Below are 20,400 nucleotides of genomic sequence, written 5' to 3' on the forward strand. Positions count from 1 at the left end.
CGTGCAGGTTTGTTACATATGTATACATGTGCCATGTTGGTGTGCTGCACCCATTAACTCGTCATTTACATTTGATATATCTCCTAATACTATCCCTCCCCACTCCCCCCACCCCACGACAGGCCCCGGTGTGTGATGTTCCCCTTTCTGTGTCCAAGTGTTCTCATTGTTCAGTTCCCACCTGTGAGTGAGAACATGTGGTGTTTGGTTTTCTGTCCTTGTGATAGTTTGCTGAGAATGATGGTTTCCAGCTTCATCCATGTCCCTACAAAGGACATGAACTCATCCTTTTTTATGGCTGTATAGTATTCCATGGTGTATATGTGCCACATTTTCTTAATACAGTCTATCATTGATGGGCATTTGGGTTGGTTCCAAGTTTTTGCTATTGTGAATAGTGTTGCAATAAACATACATGTGCATGTGTCTTTAAAACAGCATGATTTATAATCCTTTGGGTATATCCCCAGTAATGAGATGGCTGGGTCAAATATTTCTAGTTCTAGATCCTTGAGGAATCGCCACACTGTCTTCCACAATGGTTGAACTATGTACATATACATACATTTAGTTTAAGATCAAATTCTTTGAACAGATATATCTTTCGAAATAAATAGATATGTCTTGCAATGTACTTTTTTTTTTTTTTAAGTGTAGCTTTGCTATTTTAAAACAATTAGGATCTTATTTTCATGAGTAGTAAATTGTATGCCAGAACTCTGGGCAATGCTTATAAATATCTGCCTTCTTTAAAACCTCAGAGTATGTACTTTAGGCGCTGACCAAGGTTCACTTTTTGCTAACTAAGTATGGTTTTGAAAAATTGTCTTCCTTTTTGTTTTCATGACCAGTTTGTAGAGCTAGCTGTGAAGCAGATGGACCCCCTCGTCTCCATGCAGTTACGCAAGACCATTTCCCTAAATCATTAGCATCACACCACTCTCCTAAGCATTTTGCACTATCTGCCAGTTGCTCCTGCTGTCACAACAGAACACTTCAAATGGTTTTCAAGATCATTTTTACTTTACTGATTTTCTCAAATCCCTCTCACAAGCTTCACTATACCTTAGGTCGCTGTTACATTTCATAGGAGACTATGATAGGCAGCTATCTCAGAGGACGAGAAACAGGATAGAATGTACCCAGGAAGATAGGGGAACAATTTTTTTAAAAAAGAAATAATAACCATGGTCAAGTGCTGAAAGGTTAAGTAACGGAGTGATTAAATATGATCATTGGATTGAGAGTTTGAGGGTTATTTTTGCCTATTGAAAATAGTTTTAGCTTGTGGTGAATATAAACTAAGTTGCTGTGTTTTCACCCGTATGTATGAAATGAGGAAATGTGAATATTGTGTGTGGACCACTCTTTCAAGAAGGCTAGCTGTGAATGGAAAGGGGCAGGATGAAGATAAGATTTCATTTAAGATTAAAAAGATGCAAGTGCATTTATAAAGAAGTCCATAAAGAGGGGTAGAAGTTTAGAAGAGAAGAGAAAATGATGTATTTTGGTCTTATTCCCTCTTCCTTAAAGTGTTCATACTCATTCATTCAAATCCTTATTAATAACAATAACCCCTAGTATTTCTTGCATATACTGAATGTGTCACTGTGTCTGATGTTATAGGAAGAGGACTATAAGGTCTTATTCAAGCTCTTTGGAATTTATAGTTTAATGCCATAACAGAAAATGTGAATAGAGGTCATTCCTGCTTTGAGCATATTCTTTAGCAGAACTTAATATGGCCTATTTCTATGGAGAGTCATGATTTAATGGACCTATCTGGATAAATCACAGAGTGGAACTTCCTTTTAACCTTGACACAAAACCAGAAGTAATTCCTGCCTTACAGGCTGTAGTGCTAAGCAGTGTTTTATCAGGCTTCCATTAAGATGATATGGCTTAACCCAGGGTAGGGTTAAATCCATGTAATGATCAGTTGTGTTATAATGGGACGTTGGCTTGAGCCCAAAAATAAATCTCCAAGCCTTAGCAGAAATCTCCAGGTTAAAGGAATCCCCTGATGAGTCAAGTAATGCCTCCAAATGCTTATGACTGTAGTTGTTTAGTGGCTTCTAGACTTAAGTGTAAACAAATTTTTAATGAAGGCTAGTAACAGAGTCTTTAAGAAAACAAACAAGAAAAGGTTTTTAGATTTTTTACAACAATAATCATCTTTTTATTTCTTTTCTTTCTTTCTTTCTTTTTTTTTTTTTTTTTTTTGAGACGGAGTCTTGCTCTGTCACCCAGGCTGGAGAGCAGTGACGCAATCTCAGCTCACTACAAGCTCCGCCTCCCCGGTTCACGCCATTCTCCTGCTTCAGCCTCGCGAGTAACTGGGACTACAGGCGCCGGCCACCAGGGCCGGCTAATTTTTTGTATTTATCCATGGTGAGTATTTGATAAATCATAGTATAAAAATTGTTTTACTTCCCAGCATTTGGGAGGCTGAGGCGGGCGGATCACAAGGTTAAGAGATTGAGACCATCCCGGCCAACTTGGTGAAACTCCGTCTCTACTAGAAATACAAAAATTAGCTGGGCGTGGTGGCGGGCGCCTGTAATCCCAGCTACTCAGGAGGCTGAGACAGGAGAATAGCTGGAACCTGGGAGGCGGAGCTTGCAGTGAGCCGAGATCGCGCCACTGCACTCCAGCCTGGCGACAGAGCAAGACCCCGTCTCAAAAAAAAAAAAAAAAAAGTTGTTTTACTTTTAGTGCATTGTTCTTTACAGCTGATAAAGCACTGCAATAAGCAGTATTGCTCTCGATTCACAACATCTCTGATCCATAGACAGAGGATGTATTGCTATTATTTTATCACAAATAAGGAAATTGGGACTCAGAAAAATTAGTAGCAATAGCTGACAGGTTGAGGGCTTTTGCACCAGGCATAATGTTAAGAAATTTACTCTATGCTATAGAAATTATTATTAACTGGATTTTGTGGTTGAGAAAATTGAAAAGAAGTAACTTATTCAAGTGTATGTGACAGGTAAGTGACAGCCATAGCACAAATCCGGGGAGACGGACCCAACAGCACTCTGTTGTGATGTTGGGTGTTGTGATGCTGTGCTACCTTTTTAGGGTTTCCACATGTGAGTTGTTGTTGCTGTTTTTCCTTCTTCTCTGGGTCTTCTAATACAACTTCTAATAAAAATGAACTGTCAGAAGCAATGCATTTATTATGTAATATGGTTATCTAAATGTTCTCCAAAATGTTCAAAGAAAGTCAGTGGACCAACTTAATATATAGTCATGCTTTTAATTAGTACACGTGTAGTTTCAGCTTCTAGTCAGTGACTATCTCAAAACATTTTTTTTTTTTTTTTTTTTTTAAGAGAGGGTCTTGCTCTGTCACCCAGGCTGGAGTGCTGTAGTGTGATCATGGCTCACTGCAACCTTAACTTCCCAGGCTCAAGTGGTCTTCCTACCTTATACTCTTGAATAACTGGGACTACAGGCACACGCCACCACGCCCAGCTAATTTCTTTGTCTATTTTTTGTAGACATGGCATTTTGCCATGTTGCCCAGGCTATTCTAGAATTCCTGATCTCAGGCAGTCTGCCCACCTGGAACTTTCAAAGTGCTGGGGTTCCAGGCATGAGCCACCATGCCTGGCCTCAAAGCATTTTTGTTTGTTTTAATTGAAGAATTAACAGTCATTATCTGCTGACATGAATTATGGAACTTATTATCAACTGAAGCCAGCTTATGTTTATTTTACTATGAAAATATTGTAGATGTAGTAAATGTCAAAGAAATAAAATTCAATTCAAATTCAAACTTATTGTGAAACTTTTGAGAAACTCATGAATTTATAAAGCAATTGAAAAACTTGTTATTCAAAATATTATAATGAAACTTAATTGATATAATAGGAGTTATATTAATGTTGCATAACAATTTCTCTGATACTATTTTAAAATATATTTAAGAAAAATTTTAAACACATTGTTGAATAATATTCTGCTTTTAATAGATTCAGTGTCAGACCCAGAATATCAGGAATAGATTCAGTGTGAGACCCAGAATATCAGGAAGTCATCTGGTCAAGCCTGTAACTATTAACTGAAGCACTGGCCTTTTTACTGCCATTATCAACTAACAGTGGTAACACTGAAATATGTCATCCATCCAGTAATTGCTGGAGTATTATATGAATCTTGCCGCATGATTTGAATGTAGTATGTTGCTGATATTACTCAGTGTTCATGTAGATTAAACATATATTTATGAAAACACCAATTCCTGTCCCATGAAGATGGGTATAAGGAGGAAGTTTTAGATAAAAGCGTAGTCTTGAATTTGTTTTCTAGTTGTGCATCTGAAACAAGCAGAATATCACAATACTGAAAAGTGAAAATGAAGAGTTATAATGTTTTATTTTGAAATAATTATAATTTCATAAGAGTGTCAAAAATACAAGAGAAGTCCCCTACACTCATCACCCAGCTTTTCCAGTGGTAACATCTTACCTGACTGTAGTACTACTGAGGGACTTGAGCATCTGTGGATTTTGGTATCTGTAGGGGGTCTTGGAACCAGTCGCCCTCCGATACCAAAGGATGACCGTACTTTATCTTCTATCAGTAAATGATCTAAAGCAATAGTTGCCTAAGTATGAACCTATTTTGCAAACACTGAAAAGTAATACCTTTTTCTCAATAGTAGATGGAAATTATTGAAACCTTCTGACATATCAAAAAAGTAAACATTAAAATATGTTTCAAAAAGAAAACTCATTATTGAAACCGTCTGACATATCAAAAAAGTAAATATTAAAATCTATTTCAAAAAGAAAACTCATTCACATTTCATCTTAAAACACAAATTAACCCGGAATGTATTCAAAGTTTTGATATTTTTTTAAACTTCCACAATCCAAGCAATGTCTCCACAAATGCATCATTTTAATGTATCATGTTCTGTTTATGCATTCATTGGTTGACAGGCATTTGGGTTGTTTCCACATTTTGTCTATTTTGAAATATGCTACTCTGAACATTTGTATACAAGTTTTTTATGGACAACATTTCTCTTGGATATAAACCTTGGAGTGGAATTACTAGGTCATATGGTAACTCTATGTTTAATATTTTGAGGGCTTGTCAAACTGTTTCCCAAAGTGGCTGCAGTATTTTACAATCCTATCAACAATATATGAGGGTTCCAATTTCTTTTCATGCTTGTCAATACTTGTTAATGTATTGTAATTTTAGCCATCCTAGTGGTTGTGTAGTGGCATCTCTTTGTGACTTTGATTTGCAATTCCCTGATGACTAATGATATTGGGTATCTTTTCAAGTGCTTATTAATCATCTGTATATATTCGTTAGAGAAATGTGTACTCAGATATTTTGCTCAGTTTTTAATTGAGTTGTCTTTTTATTGTTGAGTTGTTCTCTATCAGATGTATGATTTGCAAATATTTTCTGCAATTCTGTGGATTGTCTTCACTTTCTTGATGTTGTCCTGTGAAACATAAAACTTTAATATTTTGATGAAAATATTTGATGATGTATATATTTTCTTTTATTGTTTTTCTGTTTGGTTTCATATGTGGGAAACTATTGCCTAATTGATCATGAAAATTATGGCTATGTTTTCTTCTAAGAGTTTTATGGTTTTAGCTGTTTCAGTAAGGTCTATAAACTATTGTCAATGAAATATTGTGTATAATATGACATAGGGGGTCCAACTTCATTATTTTACATGTGGATACCCAGTAGTACCAGCACCATTTGTTTAAAAGACTATTGTTTCCCCAATGATTTGTCTTGGCACTTTTGCAAAAAATCAATTGACTGTACATACAAGGGTTTATTTCTGGATTTTCAGTTCCACTCAATTGATATATAGGCTTAGATTTATGCCAGGACCACACTGTCTTAATTACTTTAGCTTTGTAGTGCATTTTTAAATTGGGAAGCATATCTTCCAACTTTTTTTTAGTATTATTTTGTCCATTCTGGGTTCCCTGTATTTTTATATGAATTTTGGGATCAGCTTATCAATTTCTTCAAGAAAGGCAGCTGAAATTTTGATAAGGATTACATTAGATCTGTAGATTAAGTTGGAGAATATTGCCATTTTAACAATATTAAGTCTACAGTGTATAAGCCTAGGGTATATTTGCCAGATCTTCTCTAATTCCTTTCAACAATGTGTTTTTAGTTTTCAGTGTACACATTTTGCACGTCTTTGTTACATTCATTTTATGTAGTTTCTTCTTCATATTATTATAAATGGAATGGTTTCCTTAATTTTATTCTTCAAATTGTTCACTGCCTATGTGTAGAAATATAACTGATTTTTATATATACATTTTACTGAACTCGTTTATTGTCATAGGTTTATTGTTTTTACTGGAATTTCTATATATGGGGTCTTGTCATCTGGGAATAGAGATAGTTATAGTTTATCCTTTCCAATGTGGATGGCTTTTATTTTTTTTCTTAACTAAATTTGAGATTCAAATTTTATAGCATAACAGGTTTAATTGTAACACATTTTTGAAAAACATGATTATATTAATTTTGGTATCTGTTCCAGTACACATTTTCTGTACAACAGTAGATGAACCTGGAGAGCAAATCATTCTCATTTTGTAACATAGATGTCAGCAAATATTTATTGAATGCAACATTATTTCCAGGAATGTTCTAGGCATTGTAGAGTTTAGAAAGAAAATGAGCTTTGTTTATAAACTTAATTTCATAGAGAAGCCAAGTCTCAACATGCTTGAAATAGCTCCAAGGAAAATATAGTACTGAATACAAATTTGGTGGATAATGGGGAAAGTAATAGGATGTTTCAGACTAATGTAAGTATTAGGATGATGGAAAAGGCAGAAAATGGCCTTATTCTTTTAAAAAATGGTTGGAATTTTAAAATTAGCTCTTAGAAAAATAATTCAGAGGATGGAATATAGTTTCAGTAGGACTTTAAAAAAAGAAGACTAATTAGAAGTATTTTATGATTAGGCAGATATAAAGTAGAAAGTTTAATTTTAATGAAAATAGAAAAAAAAAGATGAGGAGAGAACTTTTGAGGGACAAAAAATAAGACTTGATGAAAGATTGATTATGGCAGAATTAAGGGGAAGGGAAAGATAAAAAATATGAAAAGAGGTCCTATGAATTGTTCAATGTACCAAAGCTATGAGTGACAGAAATAGGACTTAAAATATACCCTTCTGACTTCAAACCCTGTATTTATACCATGCTGCATTTCAGGAATAACTATGAAGGGTAGTAGGCTTTAATAGGTTCCCCCACATTTCAAATCGCATACCATTGATCCAACTCATGTTCCTAAGTAGGAAAAATGTTAAATTTTTCACTGAAGTGCACCTTATAGCACAGTAATGTAAACCCTTGCTGCATGCATTCTAGAGGTTATAGCCAAGAATGCTCATGATAAGTAGGAAAAAAGAGCAATATTTATATTAAAAATTTAAATGAATGTATTCCAATCTATAATATGAAACTTATGCATTCATTAGCTTTATGAGACCATGTTACATCAATTTGAGCATCCAAATGTAATCATACTGCAGGAGCAATTGTAACTTATGTAGTCATATCGTGTTCTTCTTCAATCATTTAATGTGAGAATTCCTGTACATGCTTCTTGTATTAAATTTCTTCATTTATTCAGTAAATATTTGCTTCATATTTACTCCATTCCAGGCCCCACGAGAAGAAATTGTGGCTTTGTTAAATAAAGAAGGCAGCTTGCTTTTTATACTAGCTAAATTTCTCTTAACTATCCCATTTTTTTTCCCCTCTGGCATGTATCCCTGTTTGCCAGAGAAAATCTGAGTTTGCGCTAGTTGTTCTGGAACCCTGTCAAGTTAGCTCTCTTTTCACTTTCATATGTGAACCAATTTGAACGATAACTTGCATCATCACCTGTAATGGCTAATTTTATGTGTCAACTTGACTAGGTCATGGTGTGCCTAGACATTTGGTTAAATGTTATTCTGGATGTTTCTGTGAGGGTGTGAGGATGAGACATTTGAACTGAATAAAGCAGATTGCCCTCTCTGTTGTGGGTGGGCCTCATTCAATCAACTGGAGATTTGAATATAACAAAAAGGTTGAGTGAGATGGAATTTCTTCTGCCTGGCTGCATGAGCTGGAACACTCGTCTTTTTTGGCCTTCAGACTTGGACTGATGTCTTACTGGCTCTTCTTGGATCTTGTACCTGTAGGATTCTCAACTACAACTTACTCCATTGGCTTTCCTGATTCTCAGACCTTTGTACTCAGACTGAAACTACGCCAGATTGCTGACTGTAGATCTTGGGATTTCTTAGGTTCTATAATTGCATGAAGCCATTTGCCCATTCCTTAAAATTATCCTCTCTCTTTTTCTCTCTTGCTCACTCACTTGTTCTTGCTCTCTTACACACACACACATACACACACACACGGTTCTGTTTCTTGGAGAACCCTGACTAATAACAGTCATACAGCTTGTAATACATTAAATTTGCATGCATGTTTCAGTAAGATTTCAATTTGAATACATATTTTCAGTCTTTAGCCTCACTATTGAGGAACTGAATAGGAAAATGTTAAGTATATGAATGCCAAAATTCTAGATTCATTATACATTGAACTTCCAAGAAAATGATGCAAAGTAGAGGTGAAGAAGTTTGCTAATTGACAAAACAAGATGACATTGATGTAGCACTTTCACATATTTATATATTTATAATATATTTCTACTTTAAATTAAACCATTAAATAAAGTCATTTTCCCCACTGAAGCTGATCGGTGAGGTTTTGACAGAAACATGAGCTAAGTTTGTATGCAAAAACTTATGATAAACTATAAACCTGGAAAATTCATGAGATAATAAATAAGTAGGTATACAATGGCAAAGTAACACATTCTTTGAGTATTTACTATCTGGTAAATGCTTTATGAGGTTCTTTATATGAATTATTTTACGAAAAGACTTGGTAGGGATAAGGAAAACTGAAATCTGTAATAGAAAATACTAAATAAAAAACGAAAACTGACATTTACCAAGTGCTTACTACATGCCAGGCACTGTTCTAAATTCTTTATGTGTACTAACTCATTTATCCTCACAACAGGTTATGATGATCTTATTTTAACCTTCCAAGTGAACAAAATGAGACACAGAGATGTTAGTTAACTTGCAAGGCCACTCTCTGGAAACAGTGTCTTGGTGGAGCCACTCTACTCCATTTTCCCTTAGAAATCACTGCTGTGTGCTGCCCATAGGGGCCTGAGCTGAAGCTACACATTGCCTCTAAGGAAACAGTGCTTTGGCAAAGCTACTCCATCTACCCATTGTAGTCACTGTGCCAGAGCTCAGGTAGCACCCTACATCCCAGAGAAACGATGCCTTGGCTGCCTAGAGCAGTCATCGCTGCCTGTGCGTGAGCTGAAGCAGTATCCTTGTCCCTGGAAAAACAGTATCTTGAATGCCCAGAGTAGGTAGGCTTCCCTCCTCCCCATGACAGGAAATGGTGTCTTGGCCTCCTGGAGTGGTCATGTACTCAAGTACCCAAGCTGAAGAGGTGCCCTGTATCCCAGAGAAATAGTGCTTTGGTCACCCAGAGCAGACACCAAACCCCTCCTACCCCTACAGAGGGCCTGACCAATGAAGTTAGTTGCATAATACCTCCCAGGGAACTGGTGACTTGGCCAAGTAGAGCAGCTGTGCATCCCAGGGCAGAGCTGACATGGTACGCTGAGTCCCAAAGAAACAGTGCAGTGGCTGAACTGAGACACCCTGTCCTACAGGGCAAACAGCTCTAGTACCCTGCTTCCCTGGAGCTGGACTAGCCACCTAGAGCATGAGCTACTGAGAAATTCTCCTCCCCAGGGAGTAGAGTCATAGCTGTGTTGCTCTTTGCTCCCCAGGGCCCAAGCGATAGCTACACTATACCATTCTCGGATCATTGCTGCCACTACACTTGGCTTCATAGAGCCTGGGACACTGCCAATTTTTACCACCTCGGAGTCCAGAGTCACCACTACATGGTGCCTTATCCCCCCAGGATCTACGTTGTCTCTGAGCCCTGCTGGGTCTGGTTCCCAAACTGTAGCCTACCCTACTCCCTAGGTCCAAACTTTCAGAGCATTCCTAGGGCAGAAATGCTCTGAAGGTTTGCACCTGGGAACCAGGGTAGACTAGGACAGAGTCTCAGCTACAACCAAATTCCCTTGGTCTGAACTGCGAGGGTGCCTGAGAGTCATGGATGCTGCCTCTGTGGGCAGTCTACATCCAACACTCTCACAGAGAGTGAATCTGCACCCCAGAACCCATATGCCACAGTAGTTTCATGAGGACCTGAGCCTAGGGCCTCAGCTTCACAGCTACTCTGAGTAATTGGACCCTGGAACCCAGCACTACTGTAGCTACTTGTAGGCCATGTCAGACCTGACACCAAGAAGGATCTCCATGGCTAAGTCTCCCCATTGTGGGGAAAATGCAAATAGGAAGATATAATACACATTTTCAGACCATTTTATCCAACATATGCAGAATTTATATATTTTTTTATCATCACATGAAAGATTCTCCTGGATAGACCATATGTTAGATTAAAAACATAAGTTCCACTAAATTCAAAAAATCAAAGTGATATCAAGTATCTTTTCTGTTCATAACACAGTAAATTTAGAGATCAATAACAAGAACTTTCAAAACTGTACAAATACATGGACTTTAACAACATGCTACTGAATGACCAATAGATTAATGAGGAAATTAAGAAGGGAATTAAAATATTTCTGGAAACAAATGAAAATAGAACCACAACATACCAAAACCTATGGGATATAGTAAAAGGAGTATTAAGAGGAATGTTTATAGCAATAAACTTCTACATCCAAAAAGTAAAAAGATTTCCAAAAAACAACCTAATGATGCAACTCAAGGAACTAGAAAAGCAAGAACAAACCAAACCCAAAATTAGAAAGAAGGAGTAAAGATCAGCAGAAATTAACAGAATTGAGACTGAAAAAAAAAAAAATCAATGAAATGGAAAGTGGATTTTCTTAAAAGATAAATAAAATCAGCAAACCATTAGCTAGACTAAGGAAAAAAAGGAGAAAAGACTAAAATAAACAAAATCAGAAATAAAAAAGGACACATTACAGCTGACATCACAGAAATACAAAGAATCATTAGAGACTATTATGAACAACAGTATGCAAACAACTTAGAAAGCCTCGAGGAAATGGGAAAATCCCTGAGAATATAGAATCTATCAAGACTGAACTAAAAAGAAATAGAAAACTTGAACAGACCAATAATGAATAATGTGATTAAAATCATAATAAAAAGTCTCCCACCAAAGAAAATTCTAGGACCAGATGGCTTTACTGCTGAATTCTACCAAACTTGTAAAGTAGAAATAATGCCAGTTCTTCTCAAACTGTTGAAAAAATGGAAGAGGAGAAAATTCTTCCTATTTCCATGAAGCCAGTATTATCCTGATATCAAAACCTGACCAAGATGCAACAAAAAAGAAAACTATAGGCCAATATCCCTGATATTGAACATAGATGCAAAAATGGCTTATAAAATAATAGCAAACCGGTATTTTGGACTTAATATAACAGCAAATAAAAAAGATTATATATGATTATCGAGTGGGAATTAACCTGGGATGCAAGAATGGTACAATATAATCAAATCAATGTTCATGATACATATCAACAAAAACCATTTGATTATCTCAATGGACACAGAAAAAGCATTTGATAAAATTCAACACATCTCTTCATAATAAAAACTCTCAACAAATTATGGATAGGAGGAACATACCTCAACATATTAAAGCCATATATGACAAACTCACAACCATATATGACATGCTGAATGTAGAAAAGCTAAAAATTATTTTACCATAAGTACTGGAAGAAGACAAAGATGTCCATTTTCATCATTTTTATTCAACATAGTACTGAAAGTCCTAGCTAAAGCAATTAGGCAAGAGAAAGAGAAAAAGGGCATCCAAATTGGAAAGAAGGAAGTGAAATTGTTTCTGTTTGTTGATAACATATTCTTATATGGAGAAAAATCTAAAGTCTCCACCAAAAAATTCTTAGAATTGATCAACAAATTCAGCAAAGTTACAGCATATTAAATCAGCACTCGAAAAATCAGTAGTGTTTCTATACACCAACAAAGATCTAGCTGAAGAAGAAAACTAGGAAAGGAATCCTATTTACAACAGCTACAAATTAATACCTAGGCATAAATTTAACCAAGGAGGTGAAGTATCTCTACAAGAAAAACTACAAAACATTGATGAGAGAACTTGAGAAGGACACACACACGCACAAATGGAAAGATTTCCATATTTATAGATTAACACAATTAATATTGTTAAAATGACCATGCTATTCACTATGATCTACAGATTCAATGCAGTTATTTTCAAAATACCAGTGACATTCATCACAGAAATAGAAAAAACAATTCTAAAATTCTTACAAAACTACAGAAGACCCCAAATAGCCAAAACAATCCTAAGGAAAAAGAACAAAGCCAGAGGTGTCAAACTTCAAAATATACTACTAAGGACTAATGACTTCAAAATATACTATGAAGCACTGGTAACCCAAACAACATGGTACTGGCATAAAAACAGACACATAGACTAATGGAATGGAATGAAGAACCCATAAGTAAATCCATATATTTACAGCCAACAGATTTTCAGCAGAGGTACCAAGAACACTTATTGTGGAAGTGACAGTCTCTTCAAGAAATCATGCTGGGAAAACAGGATATCCACATGCAGAAAAATAAAACTGGACCCCTATCTTTCACCATGTACAAAGATCAACTCAAAGTGGACTAAAGATAAATGTAAAATCTGAAAATACAAAACTACTGGAAGGAAACATAGAGGAAACACTTTAGGATATTGGTCTGTGCAAAGATTTTACAAATATGACCTCAAAAGCACAGGCAACCAAAACAAAAATAGACAAATGGGATTATATCAAATGAAAAGGCTTCTGTACAACAAAGGAAACCATCAACAAAGTTAAGAGACAACCTACAGAATGGAGAAAACATTTGCAAACTATTCATCCAATAAGGGATTAATATCTAGAATATATAACAAACTCAACAGCTTACAAACAAATAATCCCTTTTTAAAATGGGCAAATGATCTGAATAGACATTTCTCAAAAGAAGACATACAAAGTATATGAGAAAATGCTCGACATCACTAGTCATCAGGGTAGTGCAAATCACAACTATGATGAGATGATAATTCACCACAGTTAGAATTACTATTATTAAAAAGACAAAAATAACAAATACTAGTGAGGATGTGAAGGAATGAGTACTTTTATAATCTTTTGGTGGGAGGATAAATTAGTACAGCTGTTGTAGAAAACAGTATAGAGGTTCCTCAAAAAAACTAAAAATAGAATTACCATATGATCCAGCAATCTCACTACTGGGTATATCTAAAGGAAAGAAGATCAGTGTATTAAAGAGATATTTGCACTCCCATGTTTATTGCAGTGCTAACCAAGATATGTCCATTAACAATAGCCAAGATATGGAATCAACCTCAGTGTGCATAAACAGATGAGTGGATAAAGAAAAGTTGGTCTATATGTACAATAAAATATGCAGCCATAAAAAAATAATGAAATCCTGGCTGAGCACAGTGGCTCACACCTGTAATTCCAGCACTTTGGGATGCCGAGGCAAGTGGATCACTTGAGACCAGGAGTTCAAGACCAGCCTGGCCAACATGACAAAACCCTGTCTCTACTAAAAAAAATAAAAAAAATTAGTGGGGTGTGGCGGCACACGCCTGTAGTCTCAGGTACTCAGGAGGCTGAGGCTCAAGAATTGGTTGATCCAGGGAGGCAGAGGTTTCAGTGAGCCGAGATCGCTCCACTGCACTCCAGCCTGGTGACAGAGCGAGACTCCATTTCAAACAACAACAACAACAACAAACAAACAACAACAAACCTTGTCAGTGAAATAAGCCAGGCACAGAAAGATAAATACTGCATGTTTTCACTTATACTTGGAAGTTCAAAAAGTTGTTTTTATAGAAGTAGAGAGTAGATTAATGGTTACTAGGGACTGGAAAGGGTAGATGGGATGGGATAGACAGTGGTTGGTTCATGAATATAAAATTAACAGTTAGATAGAAGGAAAAAGTTCTGTTGTGTGTGTTTTTTGTTTGTTTGTTTTAGCACTAGGGTGAATAAAACTAACAACAATTTATTGTGTATTTTCAAATAGGTAGAAGAGAGGATATTGAACATTGGCAACACTAAGAGTTGATAAACGTTTGTGGTGATGGATATGCTAATTACCCTGATTTGATCATTACACATAGTATATATGTATTGAAATAGCACACTGCACCCCATAAATATGTACAATTATTGTGCATCAATTAAAAACTCTGATAAGTATAAAGGACTAATTTTTCAGGAGACATACTTAACGAGGTTGGAATAAGATTTACACAGTATAAAATTTAAGAATGCCTAATTCTTGCACAGTATTGATTATGAAGAAAATTAAATAAAAATAAGCTTGCTTCACATACAATTCAGTTGAAAACACATACATTCAGTTGTAATAGTCATTAGTTTAACTAACGTTAGTAACATTGGACATCCATTTCTAATGAGTAAATATTAAGTAATTGACACATTAAAAAATAAGTAATCAGTCCAGCATCTTAAATATGTAGTTGAAATGGACTCAACTGTATTCTTTTGGTTTACAGATTCTTTTCATTTTGGGAAAAGAACCAAAACTTTCTTTTGATTTTCAAAAAATGCTAACATAATTATAATAAGGCAGTTATAATGAAGTATTGGAGGTCTTATCAATTATATTTTTTTCACAGATAAATTTACTATTTTCAGTTGGATTTGGATAATAAACATAAAACATCTTTAGATATATGTTTCAAAGTATCTGTAAGCTGATATGCCTCCATTCTGTTCTCATTTCATGATTTTTTTAACATTAATTTACTCTTTCAAAAGGTATTTATTGAATTATATGCCATGCATTGTACCAACTTTTGGAGATGCAGTGATGAGCAAAGACGATGCAGTCACAGATAATTATTTAGGCTCTAGAGTGATATATGCTATAAGGAATAAATAAACAGGACCGTGATTGTATTTTACAGTTCTTAAAATGACAGTAAAATAACTGACTTAAGTTGCTACCAACAAACTCAAATATCTATCTAACTTAAACCAAACTTTTGGAAAGCTTTTCTCTGCTAGCATGGCATTGAATGTATTTCCTGTTATCATATGCTTCATGCTTCTACAACATACAAAATGAAAATGTTTCATTAGATTGTGGTCAAGTTAGTCTCATGGGAAAATTTGCCTCAGTTTATTTTTTTGAATGTAAGGTGCCTTTATAGTTAGTTATAAATATAAGAGCAAGATGAACTGTATTAAAAATTATGTTGATGTACTATTAGCTTTTCTGAGGAGAAGGGAGATTATAGGCCCCAAATAACTTATTGCTCGTTTTTCCTTATCATGGTTTTGGAAGGAAAAGACTTTGCTTTTTCATGTGACATTAGTAATATTGTAGGACTTAGAAAACTGAACTCAAGATGAGATGCTGCTTATGCACTGGTTAACTTTAGGAATTGTTCAAAAAGACATATTAGAGCTATTCCACAGTGAGGAAAGAATCAGTGAGTAAATAAACCAGGAAAGAGACCGGGGACTAGCTAAATGTAGAGGTTTTCAGTGTTTGTCTTGTGATTGTTCTGTATTTATCAAGCCTTATTGATTTTTTGCAATGTGAGGTGAACTCCTCCATGCTGCAGAATTTTGTTTTCCCATTGGCAGGATGCTCTGCTGCCTCTTGATCTCCAGTTCTCTTTGATTGACATCCTGTAGTTAGTTTCTTGCTGGTTTACTTTGATGATTCTACCTACTTCATTCTTAGATTCTCTGGTTATGATCTTATAAACAGTGCCACTCATGACTAAAACGAATGTATTCTGGACAAAATAGGCTCTATTTTCTTTCTGAACTGCTAATAATTTTCAAGCATAAAAATTTTCAATCATAACCCCGAAAGTCTATAGCTACCTACTGTAGCTTTCAAAGAATCTCTATTATACACCATAGGCAACTCAGTGTTTTCTTCTAACACTAAATTTCAAGCAATGGAAATTTCCTCCACTAGCTGAAAACTAATACAAGTATTTCAAGTTTTTCATCACTTTTTCTGGCATCAAATCTTGGATGCATCAAATCATAGAAAGCCCTTTGGCAGTAAGAGCTGCTTCCACCTGTGAAATCTTTATTCTGATTTCTTAAGAGGAAGATTGATTTAATTATCAATGTTGACTAAGTAAATGGTGAAGCTTTTGTTTTTGGTTTGGTCATGGTGTGCACAATGTCTGATCCTGTACCCTTGAAAGTGCTCTTGTTTGTCAAGACAGCACTGGAGAAGGAGATTAAGTGGAAACCATTTGGCTGCTGTTTTTGGAAAGATAGCAAGGCATGACATGCTTATGTGAATACAGAGCAATAGAACACAAACTGCCTTTTAGAAATTTTATTGTGAAGTTTATATTTCATTTTATTATCTGATTTTAAGAATTGAAAAGTAAATAGCCCAACTAACAGTCTTGATTTTAATATATAATAAATAGTTTAGTTACCATACAATTGAAGGGTGTTGTTCAACATAATCATGAAATATATTTTCTCTTTTATGGTGGCATGAACGTGAAAACTTAATTATTTTCCCCAATAAATTAGCAATTTAAAGCTCTTTGCCTTTCTAAAATGTCACTGCATTGCAAAATATTGCACAGATGACAGAGATAGCTTGACCATGACGTATTAAATGCTAAATGTTAGGTGCCGCATGTAAAATACATTCTGCTTTGTAAAATTATTTGTTAGAGAGTTGCTGTCATTATTTATGTCAATCATTTATTCATCTGTTCCGTCCCAGGCTTCTTTTTATCTAGTCATTTTCAAGAAACGCTGATGCCTGCTTCTGATCTCTAATTATTTAAATTAGAATCTCTGAGCCTGAAAAGGTGCTGGGCCAAGGTCTAAGAAAAGAAGTCCTAAGGCAGGAATGACTGTGGCTTGTTTGAGGCACAGCAGGAAGATTTGTAGATTTTTGTGAATGGAGTGGGTGAGGCAGGGGGGCTGGAGAGAAGAGAGAGGGAGAGACAGAGAGAGATAGAAACAAGGGTCAGCTTATGTGAGATCTATAGGTCTGTAAGTGTTGTCAGAAACTATGAAATGATTTTTATGCCTGGAAATGATGTGATATTATTTGCATAAAAAGATCATTGTGACTTTAACATCATTACAGAAAAAATATGGAGGACATCCTTGGAAATTGCACATTTGATGTTTGTTGTGATTTGTCAGGTGTTCACACCTAAACCAAATTGAGGTAATTCTGTTTGGCAGATTAATTGTATGAGAAGAAAAATGTGTGGGGGAAAAGTTGAAACTTATCTATTCATCTTTTAACGACCTGGTTTAGAAAGCAACTTAATGCTTACCATGCCTTTGATATATATGGTGATAATTATCCTGTTCTAATGGAGAGAAAGCACATTTCTTTTGATAAATATATGTCATTTATATCAATACATTTTTTCTTAAAGGGATTTTGAACAAAATCTAGTTTCCATCATGATTGCCTGCTTTTCCAAATTTAATTCTATTTCCTTATTGACAAAATGTTTTTTGTAAGTACTGAGATTTATTGTTGCTCAGTTTTAAAAAGTAAAAAATTATTTCATGACATCTTTATGAACTTGATTTAATGTGCTAATGACTACTTGCATGTCATATACTTCTGCATTTCAGTCAAGATTTTCATTGTAGCAATTGACCCATTTTCTGGAAATAAAATTGTTAATGGTAAAACTATGTCTATCTCATCATTTTTCTGAGCACATTACAAACAAAACTCTGGAAATATTCCATGTGAAAATGTTTCCTTGTGAGACAAAATAAGAAATTATTTGGATCTTCAAAATAAACATTAATGTATTAAAAATATGAGAAATACCATTGTAACATTTTTTAAATATGTTTAGTCTTTTTGAGTGTGTGTGTAAAACACCTCAAACGTTTCATAGAACTAGTGTTTCTCAGAACTCATTTTTGGAAATGTTTTTCTACATATATAACTGACTTTTATTTCTGCAAGTGATATTATTGATGATGCCTTACTCACCTGCACATGTTTATAAACAAAACAAAACAGTGGAAAACTTATGATTCTTTCTGACACTGAACAGATGTGAAATTTATTCCCTTATTAGTGCCTGCAGGACGTACAGGTAAACCTGTTAAAGGTCTGTTGCTTGTTTTTCTAAAGTCTTAAATTTAAATTTACAGGTAACCCCAGGCTTTTTCACAAAGGAATAACTAGAGTCCTCTTAGCCATATGCCAAGATATTACATGTTTGTGTTTCTTTAACAAGCCTCTGGACATTATGGGTGTAGATTCTTTCCATTTTTTCACCTATTATCTGACTTAGAAGGCTGATGGATCATACTGGCCAAGAGAGTAAAACATTATTTGATACTTTGAATGCACACAGTGTCTTTTCCCACCAATTGTGTAACAACTGAAACACTTGGAGATCTACCACATCTTACTTCCAACCTGTGAAGGAGAACAGAATATGGAAAAGGAAAAAGATGCTTAATAGGAGGTATGCTCTAATATTTTAAAAAAGAAAAAATATGAATCGTAAAGAAAGGTAGATGAAGTAGGTAAGTGACTGGAAAGACGTCCTATAGTTAATTTCCTAGGAGTTTTGGAAATATTAAAGTTTGAAAAATTACTACTTTCTCAATCTTTATTATCTTTTAAATTAACATCATTACCTGCTTTTTCTTCTAGAAAACACTGTGTTTTTCAAGTGTATCTGTAAGAATTTAAAGTCATAACATCTAACTGCCTTTGGTAACTTCGAGGGTTCATTTTTACACCTTTGAATAATTACAGTATGTCTCTGTGTGTAATGTTTTTAGTCTATAGATGGTTACTTGGTGTGTGTATTTGTAGATGTTATGCAATAATTCTTGTAGCCGTTAGAGTCCAATGGATTGGAACTATCAAAAGCAATGGCTGTGCATCAAGGAATAATTGACTAGAGTTTAGTTTAGGTGTTTGCAGGGACCTAATTATGGAGGAGTGTAAAATTTATCTTGAAAATTCCAAAGAAGCATTGAAGGATGGTAGGTATGTGGATGGCAGAATCAAGATTTGCAGTTATGAGCTATCAATGCCAGAGAACAGAGCAAGGACTGGGGAAAACAGTGTAGGAATGAATGAAGAGTTAGTCCAATTTTCAAGGCAAAGGGTTATTAGTCTCTGACACTAATGGAATGAAGAAGAAGATATATATTATAATGCTCCTTTGAAAGCAAAATATTAAGTCGGAGCAATAGTAATTGTGGTTTTTGCTATTGTAGGTAAGATTTGATGACAGGATGTAGAGAGTTGAGTGAAAGGGAGAAATACTGTACAACTTGAAGAACTGACATTTGCAAGGTAAGAAGTTTGAAAGAGGAGCAGCTTTAATCATGAAAATAAGGGCTTATATGGATGTGTCTAATTTGTGTCAGCTTTAAGAGCTAACCAGTGGTAGTAGTCCCTGCTGATCAGACTTTATGTGCTTGTGTTACATCAGATTTTATAGATTATGTTCTATTAAACTTATCAGATCTAACATTGCAGCTTTTTAAAAGGTGTATTAAAATCTTCAGTTTACATTCAGTGAACTTAATGTGTGTTATTGCTATTTTATCTAGCATCTAGCTTATTTAGAACTTGCTGACCTCCCTCTGTGCTTCTCAGGAGAATCATTTGCTGTAGGTAAATAATTAAATAAATCCTTGTGGATTCCTATCTGATCATCTTGCTCAAGCAATAGGCAACCCTTTTGCAAATAAGTGCCTGCAAATCCCTGAGGAATCCCTTTTGGCTTTCCATGTAGGTGTTTGCATTTCTGTAGTGTGGAGGATCACTGAAACCACTTGTTGATCCTCAGGGTTACTGGGTTACTTATAGGTGAAAGGAGGTCTGTGGAGAGAATTGATAGTGGAAAGTGAAGAGTTTAAATTGCAAACAGCATGTTCAGAATACTACCATGCTCAAGGTAGTAGGCTCTCAGCCTTCACATCTGTGTAATAATAAAGCCCAACTAATTTGGAACATTCTGTCTCCAGGGAAGTATGAAGAGGGAGCTATAAGGCAGACTATAATCTTGAAGGAGAGCAACTATGGAGCATTATCACTTTCTCTTTTCCCCTTCTTTTTTTCTTTCTCTGGGAGGGAGATGCTAGTCATCTTGGTACCCCATGGTTTGTGGTTT

General features: G+C 35.2%; 1 protein-coding gene across 24 annotated transcripts in view; it reads left to right on the forward strand.

The window, feature by feature from the left end:
- Window positions 1-20,400, forward strand: part of LOC105468244 (GULP PTB domain containing engulfment adaptor 1) — a 307,355-nt gene that overhangs the window by 55,306 nt on the left and 231,649 nt on the right. The window contains exon 1 of one of the 24 annotated variants that reach the window (XM_071073039.1): window positions 2,371-2,391. The exons of 22 other annotated variants lie outside the window; for them this stretch is intronic. The gene's annotated coding sequence lies outside the window, so the exon portion shown is untranslated. Of the gene's footprint in view, window positions 1-2,370; window positions 2,392-18,949; window positions 19,578-20,400 lie in introns of those variants that run through there. One more of the 24 variants, XM_071073038.1, reaches the window with a different exon arrangement.

This window comes from Macaca nemestrina, chromosome 11 (assembly GCF_043159975.1).
Source record: "Macaca nemestrina isolate mMacNem1 chromosome 11, mMacNem.hap1, whole genome shotgun sequence".
NCBI classification, from domain to species: domain Eukaryota; kingdom Metazoa; phylum Chordata; class Mammalia; order Primates; family Cercopithecidae; genus Macaca; species Macaca nemestrina.